Here is a 5,232-nt window from a genome sequence, read left to right on the forward strand (position 1 = left end):
CATGCACTTGCTGCTGCATATACATGGTAAATGACTGAAACAGGTTCTTCATGACATTATCATCTGTCATTTCTTCTTGCGAGTCTCCCATCTTGCTGAAAAGTGACGCAGCACTTTCACGTCGGGTTCACCAGAAATGTCAAAGAGATCGTGCAAGAGCTGCAAAACACGGGGTTCAAGATACAGCAAGGAAAGAGGCTAACAAGAAGATCTCAAAATTTGATGCCAAAGATCATATATTGCTTGTCAAGAACATAGTCACAGCTCAAAATTTTGGTTCGAACAAGTACAGCACCAAGTAAAGCCTTGCACGTGGTCGTTCAGCTGTAGTATGCCATGCTTGAAGATGAAAACTCTGCCGAGAGGATTGCTGAGAATGGGAACTGGGTTACTGAAATTTCAGCCTAAACAGAGCCTTTGGGATACTTGCAACATGGAAGTTGGTTGCATCATGCGATAAAAAAAAACTGTGAGCTCTTTCAGATTTGCTTTCCAAGGAAAGACCCAGTTCTAGAAGATGAATTACTTTGATCACGAGGAAACTGGTGGATCTCCAGCAACACGAGCATTTCAATAGTTCAAAATCATTGTACCCTTTGTAGCAATTTCAGCACCATCACTTGCTGTTGAGCAGCACTCAAGAACTCAGCATTTATAATGGCATTAGAAACAAGGATTACTGTAGATACCGAAGGACTATTGATCCAGACTCACAACAATTTCAAAAGACAAGCTTTTGCCGAGTGCATCAAGTACAGGACAGGTGGGCCTGCTCAGCAGCACTCGTGCAAGTCTTGTTGAACAATTAAAAAAAAAACAAACCATTCTTCAACTATCCAAAGCCTGTTGATTTACCAGTGGCATCAATGCATGAAAGCTCAGGCGGCATGTCATAGTTAGCTTTCACAACTCGCATGTACAACACTGAACCTGCTTGAAGGCTGGGTACATTGCGTCTAGTGGCACCCTCAAATGCAAAGATAGAAAGAGTTCCATAGCTTGGACCTCCAATATCAATGGTAAAGCTCTCTGAACGTCGATCAACAACAAGCCCGATGACAATATCATTTGCACTTGGAATATAACGCTTTTGTGAGCCTTCCACCCAAAGCTTGTTCGGTTTTATGAATTTGAGTCTCCCAGCCTTGGTAGCCACAATCTGATCATTATCCTGACGGAGGCCCCCTTCCAATCGAAGTGTGGCAAGGCTGAGTTTGGAGAGGTCCAGCACTACGTCTCCGGGTGCCACAATCTGATTGAGGAAAGGAGATGCCTCGAGGGAAACCGTCACTCGCGACTTCACCGCCCCCTTATCATTGGTGATTGTGATCTTATTCTTCTGCCCGTCGTCTTATCCTCAGCGGAGACATTCAGAATGCCATTGGCATCGATATCGAAGTAGACAGTGATTCATCAGCTCAAAGTGCACTTTTCCCCTCTGAATTCACCACATTTGACAGCAACTTGCCACCGCAAAATGCAGTTTTGTCCACCACATTTGGCCGCAATGCTTCACCTATAGTCACAGCAGCATCACCGGCATATGACATCTAAACCCCATCACAAGCAGCGATAGCCTGTGCAATTGAGAGCAAGGCTGCAGCCGAGCCTCCGGAAGCGGACCCACGAGTCATGCTCAGTTCTCTGCCTGAGAAAGGGAAGCATCTCTAAGCTGTTATGCAAGCAGGGCCTCTGCTACAAACACTCCTCCTGGCCTGATGACCGAGGCCGGCTTCATTGTTTACTTCGTCTCTCTGCCTGTTTGTGCTTTGATCTAGAGTTTGAACTTCATATCTGTGAGATGTCACATGATACACAGCTCTAGATGACTATCTGTGATTCATAGTGTCGCCATCATAATCCTCCCATTCTTGTTTTTTATTCCTCTTTCTGCTGCAGGCCTTCGTAACAGAAAATTGCGCTCTCTCTCTGCCCTTGTTCGTAACTTCCTCCCACTTTTTCTCTCCTTTTTTCCCCCCATTCGAATTCTCTCCCCCAATTAGTCTCCTTTTCCCCTTCCTTTTCTCCTCTATCTTTAGTTTTTCTTTTTCTTGTTCACATGTCAAAATTAGGCAAGCGACCTTCCTCATTCCAGCACTTTTATAAAAGTCTGACATGAGCATAATTTTTGTCAAAGCCTTGCTGTGCTAGTAATATGTCACCATGCCTTTTTCATTAATTCAACATTGACATCCAAGCAACCAAGATTATTTGCAAGAGGCATATCTTGCAGCAACTCTGATTCCTCCTTTAAATATCCTTCTTCTAGCATATCTCCAAAACACTTGCACCAAGGCTGTCATTGCACATAGAGCTAGACCAAATAGCAGCAAGACAAAGATCCTTTGGCATCAGTTTTTCATATTTTTCTAATACACGCACATCATGCATCCAAACAAAATCATGCGCATGCACTAAGGGAATATATACATTGGATACGGATTATTAAAATGCATCACACATCAATGAATCACACGCAGAAATTAACACAAATGCACAACAAAAGAAATGGAGGTGTATACGACTCGGATGCGCAGCAACACGACAGCGCCGTCAGCATTTACATTTTTTAGTAAATAATTTTTCGGTGTTTGAGAGAAACATTCTCTCATGATGGATGTTCAATATGCACGTACCGCTTGCCATTGAAAGTTGTGTGTAACAGTTTAAACATATCTTCTTATTTGTCCTTGTTCTTCTTCTTCTTCTTCTTCTTCTTCTTCTTCTTCTTCTTCTTCTTCATTTTCTCTTTTGTTTCCCTCTTCTTCTCTCCCATTGCAAGTTGGAAGGCATAAAGAAGAAGCAAGAAGGAAAGAAGAAGCAAGAAGGAAAGCAACCCCTGCAACAAGCTCAAACAAGATCAACATTCTCCATCAAACTCACTGGGTAAGTTCCACACTCCATCCTTATGGCTGAAAATCTATATTTCAAGTTTCATTTTTCCTCCATGGCTGAAAGAAATGGAAGAGCAGGTAGACAATGAGAGGACAACAATGGGAGGGGAGAGAAGGAAAGGGGAGGTAGAGAAGGAGACGGTAAAGTGAAAAAATGGGAGAGGAGGAGACCTTTGGGACACCCGGGGCTGTCTGCGTCAACGCAGACAACTCTTGGGGGTTGGGCGCAGCCCCCTTTGGAGGGAGGAGGAGGAGAGGGAGAATGCGAGGAGGGGGAACCCTCAGTACCCGCCCGCTGTCTGTGTCAACGCAGACGACCTGGTGGGGGGGTGGGGTACCTTATGAAATGGGGCGGGTAGTGCACAGCCGCCCCCCTCTCAGCCCCTCCTCCTTAAACAACTCCCCTCTCAGCCCCTGCTCCCTAAACCACTCCCCTCTTAGCCCCTCATCCTTAAATCACTGCTTCTCCCTAAACCACCCCCTTAAACCTCTTCTATAGCCAAGTTACCTACAATTTTTGGCTTTGGGGGCGCTGCCCCCGAACCCCTGCCAAGGGGGGCCTCATGGCTGTCGCCGGCCCCCCTTGGAACCCCCCGGCGATAGTAGTAGGGGGGGCTGATGCCCCCCCTACACCCCCCCTCCATATAGAGTGGGTGTAAACCGCGCGAGTCCAAGGCATGAAAAATTAAACCATTTTTAAATCGTACACAAATCATCCTAAAGAAATAAGTGTGACATGAATTGATTTTTTTGGATTGGGAATTGTCAAACACTCAGCATTGTCTACGTCAATGCAGACAGGAACAAGGGGTTGGGAGTATCCCCCCTTTGGGGGTGAGGGGGTGAAAATGTGGTCAGGAGGTTCAAATGATTAAGAAAATTTAATGCATTTATTAAAACCAAATAACAAATGATATTAAAGTGTGTTGTCTGCGTCAAATGGTCATATTTTGGTGGAGATTAATTAATAGAACATGTGATTTAGTTGAGTTGTCTTCATTTTTAAAATGATTTGTGGTTTGTTTTAGTGCTTCTGAGCATGGGTAGAGGTTGGCGTGGTGGTGGCAGGAGAGGTCAAAGCAAAAGGGGCCGTCCAAGTAAGTCATTCAATCACTCTTTTAAATTTACATATTCTATTCTTAATGGTTAAGCAACTCTTTTAAAGTTCCATATAAATGTTATATTCTATTTTCAAATTATTTTTGTAGATACTCCAATTACAAGGTTAAGATCCGGTCTATGCAATAGACTAGTAAGTATCGATCAAGAAGCATCCTCCCGTGCGTTCTCTGAATCTCCAAATAACAAGGGTGGAAAACCAAGGCAAAAATGTCCTTTCATTGATGATGAAGCGCTTGAGGATAGCATGGATGAAGCAAGCAATGACATTCATGCTGATCCTATGAGCACCCACACTACCACCACGGAGTGTGGTGAAATAACACAGGGGAGGCCTTTAGATTTGCAAACTGTACATGAGGAAAATGAAGAGGTGAATCAGGATGTTGCTAATGAAGAAAAGAAAGAGGTCAGTGAGCATGATAGACACATTGGAGAGAATGTCAAGTTTGGGCTTATGTCAAATGTGTTGGCCTCCTATCCCTTTGTGTAGACTTATGCCCTATGAGGCTATAAGGCTTGCATCTAGTTCTGCTACATGGTTGATTTCATCTTTCGATAATGATTCGTATATGGAAACAATGGGAAAATTTTTGGTTTCTTTGAGAAGGCCCACTAGTTAGCTAATGGATGTATCTCCCCAAAATTTGGAAGAGTGGGGCCCTCTTTGGAGAGAAGTTAACCAAAGGTTTGAAGATGAATTGACTGATGAGTGGGCTGATTTAAGAGGGCGCAAGTTTTTGGTATGGGACGGTAATCATAGGTTGAAGACATGGATGAAGAGGATAAAGGAAGGTAACTATGCATTGTCTTGCTTTCTCTTGTTTATTGTGATGGTACTTCCTTCTTTGACTAATTATTTATTTTATTATTTGATGTATGTAGTTTATAATGAAGATATTTCGCGACATGTTAGAGTTCTATGTCAATTCATTCAAGTGGAGAAGAAGAAAGAAGGAGAACTATTGTTAGCATTGGATACATCAAATGCATAAGTATACTTATCACTATTAACTTTTTCAAATGGGTTAATAGATCATCAATTGTGTGTGAATATTGCCAATAGTTTTTATTTATGTGTGAATCTCAAAATATAAAGATAATTTATGTGTGAATGTCAAGATATTTTATTTATACCAATAGGTTTCATTTACGTGTGAATGTGCCAATAGGTTTCATTTATTAGTTATGTGAATGTGAATAGGTTTTATTTATGTGT

At 42.6% G+C, this 5,232-nt stretch overlaps 1 pseudogene; it reads right to left on the reverse strand.

The window, feature by feature from the left end:
* Positions 1-509: 509 nt before the first annotated feature.
* On the reverse strand, positions 510-1,550 carry LOC148009291 (uncharacterized; annotated as a pseudogene).
* Positions 1,551-5,232: the final 3,682 nt, after the last annotated feature.

Source organism: Lygodium microphyllum, unplaced genomic scaffold (assembly GCF_053477565.2).
Source record: "Lygodium microphyllum isolate KBCC unplaced genomic scaffold, Lygodium_microphyllum_v1.1.10 scaffold_31, whole genome shotgun sequence".
NCBI lineage: Eukaryota > Viridiplantae > Streptophyta > Polypodiopsida > Schizaeales > Lygodiaceae > Lygodium > Lygodium microphyllum.